The sequence below is a fragment of the Hippopotamus amphibius genome, chromosome 6 (assembly GCF_030028045.1).
Source record: "Hippopotamus amphibius kiboko isolate mHipAmp2 chromosome 6, mHipAmp2.hap2, whole genome shotgun sequence".
In the NCBI taxonomy this organism is placed as follows: Eukaryota; Metazoa; Chordata; class Mammalia; order Artiodactyla; family Hippopotamidae; genus Hippopotamus; species Hippopotamus amphibius.
In genome coordinates, this window is record NC_080191.1 from 21,146,395 (window position 1) to 21,163,111 (window position 16,717).

Consider the following 16,717-nt stretch of genomic DNA (forward strand, 5'->3'; position numbering starts at 1 on the left):
ATGTTCAATTCACATTAAACCCTTTACTGGATGTTGAAGGAAATATACATATAAGGCATAAGAACCTGTGCTGAAGGAGCATAAAATCTAGTACATGTAATAATATAAACAATTATAGTTTATAAAGGACATCTACCTACATTATCTTATACAATCTTCACTGCAATATAGTATCTGTAATGTTTCATCCTCATTTCATGGATGAGAAGAGTGAGGCACTGAGAGGTTTAGAAACCCGCCCAGGGTCACAAGACACAGTGATTGGTATTATTAGTGTAGTACTTCTTTGCAAGAGGTAGTATTGCATAGTGGGTAAAAGTAGAGACTCTGAAGTAAAACAGATCTGGGTTTAAATGCTGGTTTTCTCCCTTACTAGTTATGTAACCTTGGGTAACGCACTCTAAGCATCAGTTTCTGCATCTGTAAAATAGGGATAAACCCAATTTTGCAGAGTTGTTGTAAGGATGAGAGAAAATGTCTGTAAAGCATCTATTCAGTTCTGGTGTCAAAATGAGAGTTATTTAAATTTAAAACAAGGTGATTGTGAGTTGCTGGTTTTAGTGGGGCTGTGGAAGAGTCAAAGGAGAAAAATGGTATCCATTTGAAAAAGTGGTTAGTAAAGGCTTCATGGGATTGGAGTTGTTCCTTATGCATGAGATTTGTTATAAAAACTGGATCCTTAATTAACTAGGGAACTAATATATCTATCTAGGTCTTTTCTGAAGATTCAGAAATATAGTCAGATACTCTCATGGTTATGTTAAGAATTCTAATCTTTACCTGTTTATTAGACTATACATGATGATTTGAGAGAAAATATGTATGCTTTGAGGCATTCTAGCTCTCAGAGCTAGGTTGGAAGTTTTTTTTTAGTAGCTGACTTTTAAAAATGAATCATACTAGGCTTCCTAGGTGGCGCAGTGGTTAAGAATCCACCTGCCAATGCAGGGGACATGGGTTCGATCCCTGCTCCAGGAAGATCCCACATGCCACGGAGCAACTAAGCCCATGTGTCACAACTATTGAGCCTGCGCTTTAGAGCCTGTGAGCCACAGCTACTGAGCCCATGTGCTGCAACTACTGAAGCCCATGCACCTAGAGCCCGTGCGCCGCAACAAGAGAAGCCACGGCAATGAGGAGCCCGCGCACCACAACGAAGAGTACCCCTCACTCGCAGCAACTAAAGAAAGCCCACGCACAGCAAAAAAAAAAAAAAAAGACCCAACACAACCAATAAAATAAATAAATAAATAAATTTATTTTAAAAAAAAATGAATCATACTACTTCCTGGAAGGGGTCAAATGATCTCTTTTAGGCCTACCCACTTGTAATCTCAATTGTAAGGGTATGAATCATTTTTCCTTCTAGTTTTATTGAAATATAATTGACCTTATAGCACTGTGTAAGTTTAAGGTGTGTAGTGTAATGATTTGACTTATATACATCATGAAATGATTATCATAACGAGCTTAGTAAACATCCATCATCTCATAGGTACAAAATTAAAGGCATAGAGTAAGGGTACAAATCTTATAGATCAATTTAGGTAAGATATAATTTTCTAAATAGCCATTCCCAGTAGCAGCTGCTTTAGTTTTTGTGGATTGCCCCTTTTGCCTGAGAGTTGTTTTGTTTTGCTTTCTGGATTAAGTTTTTGGTTTTTTTAAATTGAAGTATAGTTGATTTACATGGTTGTGTTAGTTTCTGCTGTACAGCAAAGTGAATCAGTTATACATATATCCACTCTTTTTTAGATTCTTTTCCCACATAGGTCATTACAGAGTATTGAGTAGAGTTCACTGTGCTATACAGTAGGTTCTCATTAGTTATCTATTTTATATATAGTAGTGTGTATATGTCAATCCCAGTCTCCCAATTTATCCTCCACCTCCCCCATTAGTAACCATAAGTTTGTTTTCTACATCTGTGACTCTATTTCCGTTTTGTAAATCAGTTCGCTTGTACCATTTTTTTAGATTCCACATATAAGCAATATCATATGATATTTGTCTTTCTCTGTCTGACTTGCTTCACTCAGTATGACAATCTCTAGGTCCATCCACGTTGCTGCAAATGGCATTATTTTGTTCTTTTTTATGGCTGAATAATATTCCATTGTGTATATGTACCACATCTTCTTTTCCATTCCTCTGTTGAGGGACATCTAGATTGTGTCCATGTCCTGGCTATTATAAGTAATGCTGCAATGAACATTGGAGTGCATGTATCTTTTTGAATTATGGTTTTCTCCAGATATCTGCCCAGGAGTGGGATTGCAGGATCATATGGTAGCTCTGTTTTTAGTTTTCTAAGGAACCTCCATACTATTCTCCATAGTGGCTATACCAGGTTACATTCCCACCAATGGTGTAGGAAGGTTCCCTTTTCTCCACACCCTCTCCAGCATTTAGTGTTCCTAGATTTTTTGATGATGGCCATTCTGATTGGTGTGAGGTGATACCTTATTGTAGTTTTGATTTGCATTTCTCTAGTAATTAGTGATGTTGAGCATCTTTTCATGTGCCTCTTGGCCGTCTGTATGTCTTTGGAGAAATGACTGTTTAGATCTTCCACCCATTTTTTCATCGGGTTGTCTGTTTTTTTAATATTGAGCTGTATGAGCTGTTTATATATTTTGGAGATTAATCCTTTGTCAGTTGCTTGGATTGAAGTTTTTATGGCTCCTCCTTATCCAGGTTTTCTTCATTAGCTTCCAGAAACATAACATGCTCTTAGTTTTCCTCCTACCTCTCTATCACTCCTTCTTAGTTTTTTTTGGTTCCTTCTTTTTCACCGTAACCTTGAATATCAGCGTGTCCTAGGGCTTGCCCCTTGATCTTTTTTCTGTACTCATTCCAAATGATGGTTTCACCTAATTTCCCGAGTTCAGACATCATGTATATGCCAGTGGCTCAAAACTTATATTTAGCCCAGGTCTCTTACCTGAATTCTTCACCAGACTTTCATAGCCAACTGCTTATTTAATCTCTCCATTAGGATGATTACTAGATGTTTCAGATTTAACATGTCCAGCCTGAAGTCCTGATCTTACCCCCTGTCCTCCAAACCTGCTCTGCCCTCAGCCATCCTTATCTCAGGAGAAGGCAGTTCCATCAGGCCCAAAATCTTGGAGTCATCCTTGGCTCCTCTTTCTTTCACATCACACTCCTGATCCAGGTCAGAAATCCTGGTGGTTCTCCTTTCAAAATGTGTCCTTCCCTGCCACTTGCAGTCTGTTCTCTACGCAGAAGCCACAGGTGTTCTTTCAATACACAAGTTACTCTGCTCAAAATCTTTGGGTGGTTCCCATTGTTCTGAGAGTAAAAACTAATGTCCTTATGGTTGCCTACAGGGTCCTCCATGGTCTGTCCCCTCCTATCTCTGATCTCATCTGGCCCAGTCGCCCTCACTCACTCTGCTCTTGCCACTCTCTTCTTTGCTATTCACCTTTTAATGAGGCTCACCCTGACCACCTGGTTAAAACCCCCCTCTTCCCTCTCCCCTCCACACACTCCCAACCCCCCTCACACTGTTGTTTCTTTTTCCATAGCACTTCATACCTTCTAATGTGTTACAGAATTTACTTGTGATGATTATTATTTGCTCTCTGTGTGTATACCTCTGCTAGAATGTAAACTTCATGAGACTAAGGGTCCTTCTCTGTCTTGTTCAGTGAATGAAACCAAGCACATAGCATAGTGCCTAACATACAGTGGGTGCTCAAATATGTGCTGAATGACTATCTTACAGGTATGTCTACAGTGACACTATATAAGCACTATTCATTTTCTCTCCATTTTGATCTTTAAAATTCTCTACTTTGATACCAGAATGATGCTTCACATGTTATAGCTATAGGACATGATGGTATTCATATCCATTCAACACTTAATAAGCTGAAACTCAGCAAACCTCAGACTTAAGTAACACCAGTGTTGTCTGTTGATGGGGAAAAGAGTTGATGTGTTTTGCTTTTGACCCACAGCTTTATATGCGTTTTGAAATTGAAACTTTATGAATGGAAGAAATTTCAGTCTCTGTCACTGTTGTAAATATGGAAGAAGTGAATGGCCATCCCCATTAACAAGGAAAGCTAGACAACTGGTGTCTGTGCTACTATGTAGCAACTGAAAAATCTGGAAGAGCCTTGGGTGGAGTGTGTGAGAACAGGATGAGGATGCAGGACTGCAGCCTGACCACAGGTCCGTGTTGCTGTGGTAGAGCACTGACCACAGGGCCACGTCAGTCAGGTGATTGATAAATGCCTACAAGTGACAGTGATGACGCAGCTCTTCTCAGTGGCACAAAACGTTCCATCCTCAGTAGGAGAATGATGACTTAGCTTTTGTTGTTTTCACATCTCTCCCCCACTACCTGCCTTGAAAAGCAGCGCCTGTGTTCTTTGACTCCAGAACGTATGGCAGTCAACTTTTGGTTTTTAAGCTTTGACCCACATAGTTCTCTATCAGAGAGAAGATGACTGACTCATGTGTTGAAATCTGTGTTTATTAGCCCACTTTTAAAAAGAACTCCGTAAGATGTAAGTATGTCGGATTTGTCACAGATAGTAATTGCTCTCAAAAGAAACTCTGATCTGGTAGGAAGATCCTACTTATCTGATACTATGATTAAATGCACCATCATTTGCCTGCGGATAGAGCACTTAAGTGGACACCAAGTCCAGTTGTAATTGGGAACAAACAAGTTTAGTTTTTAAACTAAAATGAAATTTTGAGGCAAACACGTGAATAAATGCGGCATGTAGTACCTCAGGAGATATTTTATGGCTTTGATTAATGCCAGATGCTCAGTGGGTCAGTACTGGAATGTAGCTGTTAGACCTCACTGGCCAGGTCACCTCTGGCCATATTGTGGTCACAGCAGGAATATTGCCCTAAGCCAGAGCTCAGGATGCTGAGGCATGCAAATAGGAACAGCAGACATGCTTTCATCTCTTTGTGGCTTCCTCAGAGGGAGATTCAGGTAACATTTGTCAAGAATTTGTCATGTGTCAGGCATCTCCACAAAATCTCACGTAACCGTCACAAAGATGAGTGTAATGAGTGTAATAAATAACTTGGACCTAAGGAAACAACTCTGCTCCGTAAGCTGTGCTTAGTCGAGATCACTCACTGAGTTTGCTCAGAGATGGGATTTGAACATAGGTCTCAGACCCTAGGTCTCATGTTCTTTTCATAAAAGGGTCTGCTGTTCTTTCATCGGGTCACCTCAGAGGTGGAGTGTTGCCCACCATCAGCCACACTGGGCCTGGACCAGAGTTTTCTTTGCCTTGCAAATTTCCCCTCTGTTCTCTCAGAACTAAGCACAGAGGCAAGATTGGACCATCCCTGCATTCAAAGGATGCTGTGCAGCCACAGGGAGGGCTCCCTAGGAAACAGGCTAATGTGAGTGACAGGATGTCACATGACTTTTTTTCCAGCACCCATATCTTCTCTTTTGGTCTTTAGCATGTTGTGAATATGAGAAAACTGAATTGCTTTTTACAGCCTGTGACAAGCAGAACATGGAATGCAGATAGTTTTATGTTCAGTTTTGTTTCCTACAATAAACAGTAAACATAGCAGAAGAAAAAATGGACAAATATATAAATTTATAGCAAGAGCTATCTTATATTTGATTAATAACCTAAGTACTATTATAGGAAAATGGAAAAAAGCAAATTGCTTGAATTTTAGAGTTAATATATAAACTCTCTGAGGTCACTGGTGGATCATTAATTGTCCTGAGAAGGCCCTAAAAGCCTTGGGGAAAGCTATTGCTTCTCTCTTGTTTTTTTTTTTTCCCTCCAGCTATATCTGTAATTTTTTTTTAATTGAAGTATAGTTGATTTACAATATTATATTAGTTTCAGGTGTACAACGTAGTGATTCAATATTTTTATGGGTTATATTCCACTTAAAGTTATTATAAGATTTTGGCTATATTCCCTGTGCTGTACAATATATCCTTGTAGCTTATTTATCTTATATGTAATAGTTTACACCTCTTCATGCCATACCCCCCATATCGTGCCCTTCCCCCTTTCCTCTCCCCACTGGTAACCACTAGTTTGTTCTCTGTATCTGTCCTTCTGTCTTGTTAATATGTAAATTTCACCAGGTCTTTTGTTTTGTTTTTAATTGTCTCATGTTTTATTTGTTAAAATATAGTATACTTTTGAATAATTTCAAAACAACTGTAATATGGATATTTATCCTTCAACTCATTGAATTAATATCAAATTAAAGTTCGTTCAAGTTTGAGGAATCTAAATTTAGCTGATGGGGCCCTATCATGATTTTTATATCAACTAAAAAATACGTGTAAATTGTTATGATGGAGGATTACTAGAAATAGAAATCTTAATTTGAAGAATCTTCCTCTGTGAGGCTATACCTGAATGTTGGCTTTTACCCTACATTTGCCAGGTGGCTCTGGTGTGGGGAGAGAATTGTCTGATCCATTGAGAGTACATTTCTGCTAGTTTAACCATATCTCTAAGTTCTGACACATCTCTTTGGAAAAACCCTCGCAGACACTAACTCCAAGGATTACAGACCATCAGGGGAAAAGGCCACTTTATGTATTCCTGCTGTAGGGAGGAGTCTTTAGATCCAAAGAAAGTTTGACGGCTGTACATCTCCTGTGTATCAGCTCCCAGATGCCCTGCCACTGTCGCTTTCCCCCTTTGCTTTCCCCACTTTCTAGCCCCATTATCTGTATCTAGTTTTTTTCACCCCTCCACCCATTGGCAGCTCACTTGTAATCAGAAAGTTTATATTCCCTCATAACAAATTGGAGAAAAGCTCATTTAATGGTAGGTAGTGCCTACCATTTGGAGGCAGAATTGCAAACATGGACAACTGGTGTGCAGTTACGTAATCCAGCTGTGTCTGCATCCATGTCAAATTGAACTGATTTATTCTCAGAATAACATGGCCAGAACAACTGTAGCATTCAATCTTCAGAGCACGGTTTAAGATTCTGTATGCCCAGTCCTCGCAGCCATGGGAGGGTTTGTTTTAAATGATGTTTCTTTTAAACAGTTTTTTTTTTATCTCCCACATTTTTATTAACATTTTAGTTTATAAGAAGCTCCCACGGATTGGCGTACCAATCTGTACACTCTAAATATATGCAGTTTATTGTATGTTAACTGTATCTCAATAAAAGTTCTTAAAAAAAGGAAAAAAAGAAGCTCCCACAAATTCTCTCTCATTGGAGCCTCAGGGCTACTGTATGAGATGGGCAGGATCAGTTTCCATTTAGCAGGAGAGGAACCGGACTTGGGTTGTTAAGACAACTTGCTTAGGGTTGCATGGCTGGTGCCTGGTGCAGCTGGGCTTGAGCCTGGCCTTAAAAGTGGGGCTTTGGAGGAAGATCTTTAAATGCCTGCAAAAAAAAAAAAAAAAAAAAAAAAAAGACTAATTTAGGAGTTGAAGGGATTATGCAGGTCATATAATTGCACTTTCTTTTTTTTAAAAAATCTGGTAAAGGAACTAAGACACAGAAAGGTTAAGTTGCTTGCCAAAAGTCACATAGTCATAAAAGTGGCAGAACCTGTTATAACATGCAAGAATATCTATGGAAAAATGAACGAAAGCTTATCATAGCCTAAAGTGTGAATGTGTATGTAGTAGAAACTGAATCATTAGAGGAATGACGTTATCTCACCTAACATAACCCTAGTCAGTTTATAGGGTTCATTGCCCAATCAGGAGGTTGCTTCGCCATTTTGACACAGTCCAGTTCTTCAGAGTTGCCAGTCACAGTTGTACTGGCTTTGTCGTCTTTCTTTCATAGATATAATTAGGGCTCAGGGTTATGATTACTGTGTGGCAGAGCCCTGAGAATGCAGGGCTCATAGCAGAATCCACGTAAACCAAAGGTTACTGTATGTTGGGCCACGACCAGGCTGCGAGCTGACCTCTTCTGTTGTGTTTATCTCTGTTCATTGTAAGGTTCTGATAGCAAAACAGCCTTGAGGCCTATTACATGTCCTCAACCCTGGGAGGATGATTGCAGGAAACATTTTTAAAGTGATTTCCAATGGAGCTGTATAATCTGAAGAGTTGCCCTATCTCGGTCTTTTTGGCACTAGAACCAAATAAAAGAGGCAGAGCTGACATTTTAATCTCATTTTTAGCCTGGACACTAAACACTAGAGGCTGACTACTAGGGGCTGAAGTTTCATTTTTCCCTCCTTCCCTCCCTCCCTTCTTTTTGTTCTTGATTTTGATTTATTATTCTGATTATCTTTATTATTACTTTAACACAGTAGCTATGCAAAATGTTCTGGTACTAATCATATTGCTTTTTCACCAATATTTTCTAATTTAATTAATTTTTTTTTCTATTTTTCATTCAAAAATAGGCTTATAAAATTTCTTTGACACAAGAATATTTCTTTGTATAGTGTATTAATTTAAATATCAGAATTAACCATTAAGATTCACTATGTGTTGATTATATACACACATGTACAACTCATACACTTTTTCCCTATTATGTGGTCTGGAAATGTTTGTTCATTTCTTTCCATTTCATTTCATTCATTCATTCCCATCCCAGTGAACTTCCAGAAAGAATATGAAGGTATTTACTTCACACATATATTTTCTGATTGAAATCTCACAGCAGCCTTTTATGAGGAAAGTAGCACTGATACTGGTTTCTTCCACTAATAGATAAGAACCTTGACCATTAGAGAGGTTTTATTTTGCTCAGGGTTGCACAGTCAGTGGCAGGGATGTTATTAGAATAGAATTAGAATGGGTTATTCCATTCTGTCACGGTTGTCTTTTCTTGCATGTATGTGACTTCCTCTAATTACAGCTCAGTTGTATAGATTCAGGTTGAGCAGATTCAAGGATTCAAGTGAATAGTTGACAGATATTCGCTGAACACTTTTGGGTGCCTTTTAGGTGTGGGGATGCAGTGGTGAGAACAGACATAGTCTCTGCTCTCATGGAGCTCAGTAAATAAGTAAACACAAAGATAAACAAGGTAGTTTTCAAATAGTGATATTTTCTTTGAAGAAAATAAAATTAGATGGCAGGTGATTGTGGGTCATACCCTCAGTTTGTAAAGTCAGGGACAGCCTCTTTGAGGAGGTGCTAGTAGGTGCATTCTCTGGGTGAAGGACAGCATTAGATATTTGGAAGATACAAAAATGAGACAGCTTCCTATTGCCCTCAGGAAGCCTATGACGTGGAATTTCTCTAATTTCTATCTTTAAGGCCAGCCAACAGTTGATGAATGTTTTTATTCAACTTACTTTTATCTGATGTATTATATTAAAATCTGCATGCTAGAAATTTAAAATTCTTGCATCGGACCCAAGCATTGCTTTTTCTCCAGATACTTCATTTGTTTTTTATATCTTTTAATAATACACTAGAGTTCGTCAGTGCTCGTGTGGCTATTACGGGAGTGAGTAGACATCTCTCCATCACTTTATCCCCACCTTTTTCAGAGTTTTTTCGATGGTGTCTATGTTTTTCTTGCTTTTCTAACCTTGCATTTATTTCCCTGCAGATCTCAACATCTGCTGCAATTTGACTGCTCAGGTTAGTGACAATTTGCCCATTTATCAGTTTTGTGCCTTAGGCAATATTCACCAGCATTCTCCTACTTGAGGTGAATAAGGATCTTTACTTCTCTAACCACATGTGTGTGACTCATTAATGGTGAAGTTAAATATCTACAGAATACTTTCATCAAAAAAAAAAAGCTAGCTGGGGTTTTTTGTTGTTGTTTTAGTATTTTTTCCTTTTGAATTGTAATATACTAGCATAGGAACATGATAGGAAGACAATACATAATTAATATGTAAGAAATCTAGAAAACTGATCATAAATAAAACAGCGCTGCTGCTTTTAGTAAGGTAGAGTAAGTTTGTCATGTGTTCCAAATTATATTTACTTAGCCAGAAATAAGTATTTACAAATAATTCAGCAGTAGTTTTTAGAAATGATGCATGGTTTATTCAGGCATGAAAATTATCCCTAGAATGTAGGCCCCAGACTGCTAAAAAAATTAAAATTTGTGGGGGAGAACGAAATCCACAAACATTTAAGAATATCTAATTTTAACTTAAGTTGAAAAGCGGCAGTAGTTTTTGTTAGGCCCTTATCCTGTATAATGTATTCAATATAAGTATGGGAAAGGCTGGTGAAAACTGTGGATTTGTGTGCAAAATACGTTGGGGAGTTTTGTGTGGGAAGTGTCCTAACACCTCAGGAAATGATAAAGAAGAACCAGGTAAAGGCAGATTAGAGAAGGGTAGGGGCAGAGCCTCCTCTTGCTCTATGCCCAGCACCAAGCATGTGCCTGGCACACAAATACTTTTTGACCGGTTTGAGGCTGAACTTATAGGTTGGTTGAATTGCTGGAATATGATGTCTACTGATTTTCCTACTCATGACTACTTTTCATTCTAATAGTACTTTGTGTTCTTCGAAATCTTTTTTTCTTTGATCTTCAATATACAACCCCTGGAGGTGAGAACAGCTTTATCTCCATTTTACAGGGAGAGGAGTTAGTTGGTTTTGAGACTTTCTCTGGTCACATACATATAGTTAGTGACAGGGTGAGGTTTAAAGCTTACATGATACAAGTGAAAGTATGCTTATCTAGACTAGTGTCCGTGTGGAGTCATTTAAAGGTATGGAAATGGGTGGCTAGAGGTGAAACAACATAGTCAGCCCTGCTGAGGTGAAACAACACCGTCTCCCAAGCCGCTCGTAGGAGAATGGGATGCCTGAGGTGACTGCAGCCCGACAAGTAGGCTGACCAATGCCCCACCCCCTGACTCATGTACACATCTGTGCAGTTTAAAATGTTGCCATATGTTGATTATTTAATTTATGAAGCATTATAATAGCCTCAGCATAAATCAGGTATCCCTGTTTCTGCTTAATTGTATCTGTTTCTGTGAATACATGGTTTCCTTTTATGTTTCTTACTCCTCAGGAGCTGTCTCAGGGACTTTTCACAATTCCCTGCTCGTGTCTCCTGACTCCTGTTCTTCAGCTCTCAGGGCTGCCCTAGGGTCCCTGTCCCACCTCTTCCTTGTGAGGTGCTTTCTAAGCTCTGTATCATGTTCACTTTCACAGCAACCCTGTCACATCTAGAGCAGTGTGTCAGATTCAGTGCCTCCTTTTCTCTCCTGAAACAACATTCTTAGGTCATGAAACCTACCTATATATGTAATTAAAAAAAAAAATCAGTAATGTCCCACTTGTAACATAAGGAGAAATAAAAAGTAATTTTTGAATAAAATAATGTATATTTTAAAAGGTAATGCTTGGGATACATGTGACAACATAGAGGAACCTTTAAGACATTATGCTAAATGAAATAAGCCAGATACAAAGTGTATGATTCCATTTAGATGAGATACCTAGAGGAGTCAAATTGAAAGTAGAGTGGGGGCTGCCAGGGACTTGGAGAAGGGTGGAAATGAAACGTTATCATTTAATGTGTACAGAGTTTCAGTTTGAGAAAATGAAAAAGTTCTGGAGATGGATGGTGGTGATGGTTGCACAAGAAGGTGCATATATTTAATGCCACTGACTGTATACACTTAAAAATGGTTTAAATGGTAAGTGTTATGTGGTATAAATTTTGTCAAAGTAAAAAAATTAATTGGAAAAAAGGTAATGCTTGGGCACAACTATATCACAAAGATAAAAATAGCCTCCACAGATTTCCTAAACACCCCCAAGAGAGTGGTACTGTCCATATTGTGCACCAGTGTGCAGTATTGGCTTGAAACCAAGAAACCGATGCTCAAGGTCTTAGATTCAGTAAGGAGTAGAGCTCATAATTTGACTCCAAAGACTTTTTTTTCCTACTATGCCTAGGCCTTCCAACTCTCAGTACAGAAAAGTTTTCTCTCTGCCATGCCAGCTGCCTTAGTCCAGACCACTTAGGCTTTGTACTTTCTTATCTATCTTAGAAGGGTGTGGTCCTTTTCTTCCAAAAAATTGGGGTAGACAATCTCAGAAGTATGTGAAAGTGACAAAAGCTGAAGGAAAACTAATCTGGGCCTAATCCTAACAATTTTCTTTTGGCCAGGCCATGTGGCATATGGGACCTTGGTTCCCTGACAATTGAACCTGTGCCCCCTGCAAGTGGAAGTGTGGAGTCCTAACCACCGGACTGCCTGGGAATTCCCTAATCCTAACAATTTTTAATCTTCATCCAAATAAAATTTTTTTTGAATTTGATGTGATATAGGGAGAGAGTCAGCAATTAGATAACTCTTAGAATTAATAGAAAAGATACTCACTGTGGTGTTCCGTACAAAGACTGGAGGAGAAAGGATGCCAGAAGGCTTTTGGTAAAAGGGTTCTTTAGTCAGCATCACTAGTCTGAGGGAATCTTAGGAGACGTTAGAAGAAGGTAGAATTTTCATGGAAGGATCCGTCTTTTTTCATGTTAGAATAAGGGCAGGGACTTCCCTGGCTGTCTAGTGGTTAAGACTTTGCCGTCCAGTGGTTAAGACTTTGCCATCCAGTGCAGGGGGCACAAGTTCAGTCCCTGGTCAGGGAGCTAAGATCCCACATGCCTTGTGGCCAAAAGGCCAAAACAAAAAACAGAAGCGATATAGTAACAAATTCCATAAAGACGTAAAAAAGAAAAAAGAAAAAAAAATCTTTTAAAAAAGAAGAATTAATGGCAAAATTAAGAAGCTGAATAAGAATAATGCTCTAATTTCTCTGCTTCTCTCGGTAATCTACCTTAAACTAAATAAATTCAAATTTTAGGAAAACAACAGTCTACACATCTTTCTCTGTTCAAGGAGAAACAACTAATTTTGATAATTTACAAAATATCTGGCTTATTAGCATTATAGCCAGGGTCATTAAAGTTATAAAATCACCCAGAATCCTAGTGATTTAAATAATGCTTTCTGAAATTATCCCTTCCTATTTTAAGATGAAGTCTATCTTAAACTTCTAAAATTTAACCTTAATTAAACTAGCCTTTTGTTGGGTGCATTTGTTCATTTTGGACTACTTTTCCAAAGTCATGCCATTCAGCTATTGACTGGAGACTCCGTAAGCCACACCTATCTATTTGCTTATACATTTAGCTGATAGGTGATTTTTGTCACCAGATCAACTCAGGAGTAAGTTTAAAAAAGCATCTCCGTCCCCCCACCTTTTTTTTTTTTTTGAAAAACAAATGTGAACATAGAAACACATGATGCCTCAGAAGAGCATTAATCACAACCAGGAGTCCACATCTGCAGTGATAATTTGAGGAATATCTGGCACAGAAATTATTGTCAGGGTCACTGAATAATTTCAGGTTAACTAAAAATCCTAGTGATTTATTTTTTATTTTAAGATAAAGCTCATCTTAATTTCTACAATTCAGGATTATTTGAACTGGCATCTAAACCCGAATTGGTTTTGACATAATTCCTCTAAAACATTTTGCCAGATCTTAATCTGATCTAAATAATGCTATGTCAAGGATGGACTTTTTTTTTTAATCTAAGGAAAATTATTTTTCAAAAAAACAAAAAGGGAAAAATAAAGGGTGTAAAGAATTTTTAGAGTTAGAAAATGTTTTCAAAATCAGACCAAGGTTTTCCAAATATCAGCTATCTTCCTTCCTTACAAACTCTTCTTTTTCTACCCCTTGGTGGCTGTTAAATAATTTTCCTGGAAACTCTTCCCTCTTTTTTTCTCAAGTCCTGACTTTATGTGTCTTAACAGTGCCATGTTTGAATACTGGCACCGTGGAAACCCATCTTAATGAAACGGAAAGACTGGCCATTTAAAAAAACAAACAGAACCAACTACCCATGCTTCCTAGAGTCCTGCCAGGCCAAAGGTCTGCCCTCCCACGGGGTCAGCTGCTGAGGAGGCAGGCGGTACCTGTACCATGGGTTTAGTCATGACAAATATCTTATTAGCAAAGAGACAGCTGCCTAAGGTGTTAGTTCTGAAAAAGGTGGCAGGTCAGGAAATTGTGTTTTCACTTCAACATCTTAGAGCTGTTTTATTTCAAAGCACAGTTGATCAAATTTAACAAGCTAAAATGACATTTTTGAGGCTGACCTAATTAATGACTATCTTTAATGGCCATAAAGTCCTATTTCAATATTAAGTGTACCCATATCTATGGACTTAGTTTTCTACTGTCTTTAGTCACCTCAGTGGGCTTGCTGGTATACAGTGCCCCTTTAAAACTTCCTCAGGGAATGCTGTAAGGGAAGGAAGGAAGTTCCTTTTCTTAGCAAAAATAGAGAGAGAGAAAACACAGTTGTTTAAAAAAGAAAGAAAAAACCAAACCAAACCCTCATTCCACTCAGAAGATTTCTGTTCATCTTTCTTTGAAGTCGAGGGTAGTATAAAGTTTTGATTTGCAACAAAATCTGAGATTATCCATTAACCACTCTAGCAGGCCTTCTACTGCCTTTCAAATATACATCTAATTTTTAAAGGGACCAGGCTCTTTTGTGTTTACCTTTCAAAAAGCATATTTAAGTAGAATGGTCTTTTAGAGTTACAGAGTAGCTTTTCAGATGTTGAAAGGATGTATTCTTAGAAATTAAACTGCATGCAAATGAGAGGCAACAAGCTGAAACTGCTAATCTCAGGAGTGAATAGCTAGTGAGCAGAAGTGCTCTGAACTCAGCATCCCTTTTGGGAAGTAGGAAGCTGCAGAAATCATTATGAATTCCACAAGCCTGAAAATATTGTGTAGCATTTATTACCCTGTTTTTACCTAAAGCTCTTTTTTTTTTTTTTTTTTTTTGGCTGTGCCGCATGGCATGTGGGGTCTTAGTTCCTTGACCAGGTATCGAACCTGCGCCCCCTGCTGTGGAAGTACAGAGTCTTAACAACTGTACTGCCAAGGAAGTCTCTATTATCTCATTTTTTTTTTTTATTATCTCATTTTTTAATGTGCTGTGAAAATGTAAATGATACAGGTCCCCCGTTCCCGCCAAGAGTTTATTCTCTTAGACACAAAAGGAGTGTATGTGGCTACTTGTTGTCCACCTTCTTTTCAGCTTGATGGTGTGGATCTGAAGAGGAGGGCAGAGGATCAGGGAATCAAATGCTCACAGACAAGGACAGGTGATGACTGCTCCCTGGAACCTCCTAAAGGGCATAGTAACTGCGAAAACAGTGGATGATAAATATTGTTGTTCTGTTTTTTTTTTTTTCCCTCAGTCCTGCAAAGGCAGTTGTAGTTCCATTTGTCCCATAGCCTGCAGTGCTCTATTGGGCCTGGTTTTACTCTGCTTTCCTGGCCTTCCTAAACTACTGCCTTTGTTAGCACTTGGTACTTGAGTCAGTCAGCTGTTCCTACAAGTCCACTGTCAGAAATAGTTATCTTTGTTTTATGTCTCCTGTAGCTTTCCTCCTTTCTTAATTACTGTGCCCCAAAGATACATAGTTTAACTTGTATATACTGAAGTTTTACCATGTTTTGATGTAATAAATTACATAAAAGATATTAAGCAAAAACCACCCATCCCCTTAAAAACGTTGGGTGGGGAGGACAGCGAGGCTACTGACCATCATGGCATGGCCAAGTAGCAGCCTGAGAAAACAGTACTATAGGTAAGTACTGGACTTCTTTTTTTTTTTTTTTTTTTTTTTTTTTTTTTTTTTTTTTTTGGGCTGCACCGCGTGGCTTTTGGGATCTTAGTCTTAGTTCCCCAATCAGGGATGGAACCTGGGCCCTCGGCAGTGAAAGCTACGGGTCCTAACCACTGGACCACTGGGGAATTCCCTAATTATTGGATCTTTTGAACCAGTGACCTCCTTGTTTTGCAGATGTGTAGCATCACTGGATTTCAGGGACTTCTGTAAATAAAGTGAATTGGGGTTCCCTTCTGATGGGCCATCTTCTATTGTGAAATCATTTGTGAAGGAGAAACTTGAGTTTCTAATGCGCTTACACCAGCTGTATTGGAGCTGGTTTCGTGCAGTGGGCACCCACTGAGCTTCCTTCACAGTTAACACTGTGAGAGCTGGAGGATTCAGCCTGGGTTCTCAGTGGAGAACACTGTCTGAGGTCTCCAGATGTCTGGCACTGTGGCTCCCCTGTGGGGAAGAGGTGGAGACGGGAGAAGCCAGGCTGAGGCCAATCTAGCGAGAGGGTCCCTTTTTAGGCTGCTGCCCCCAACCTCTCACCAATGGCTCTGCCTCTGGGTTCTAGTGAGGGGAGGAACTTCTCCTTCCCGTTGGCTGGTCAGAAACATGTCATCCATAGAGAGAGGCTGAATCACCACCTGCTTGAAGAGGGGATGGTTAGGAGGAAGGGGAGGAAACAGCGAGCTAGCGTGTGTGCTCCTTCTTTCACCCTTGGGTAGAGAATGAGCAGGCATTACAGGATTTAAGTGCTTGCTTATCTTTGGATAACAAAACAATAAATATGGTTTCACACAATCCAAATGTGGTTTCTCTGGTGAGCAGAAGTTGTTTGAATGATGGAAAATGTTTCAGGAGCAGGCAGCATTCAAGCTGTCAGTCAGCAAGGCTCTGGTAATCGCTGAGAGGTGTGCAGCCCTGGAGTAAACTAATGTTTAGAATAGAAACAAAAGACTAATTCCTGCCCTAAAGCTGCTCTACGAAATGATGTTATCCCCTGTGTAGATACTGGCTTCTAATATTAGCTTTGTATTGGTTTAAATAAGTTAGCTTAAATATGGAAACGTGTTCAGCATTTTCACGTCCTTACCCA

General features: G+C 39.0%; 1 protein-coding gene across 1 annotated transcript in view; it reads left to right on the top strand.

Annotated features, from left to right (window-relative positions):
* SLC16A10 (solute carrier family 16 member 10) overlaps positions 1-16,717 on the top strand; it is a 124,148-nt gene that overhangs the window by 81,294 nt on the left and 26,137 nt on the right. The window lies entirely within an intron of this gene.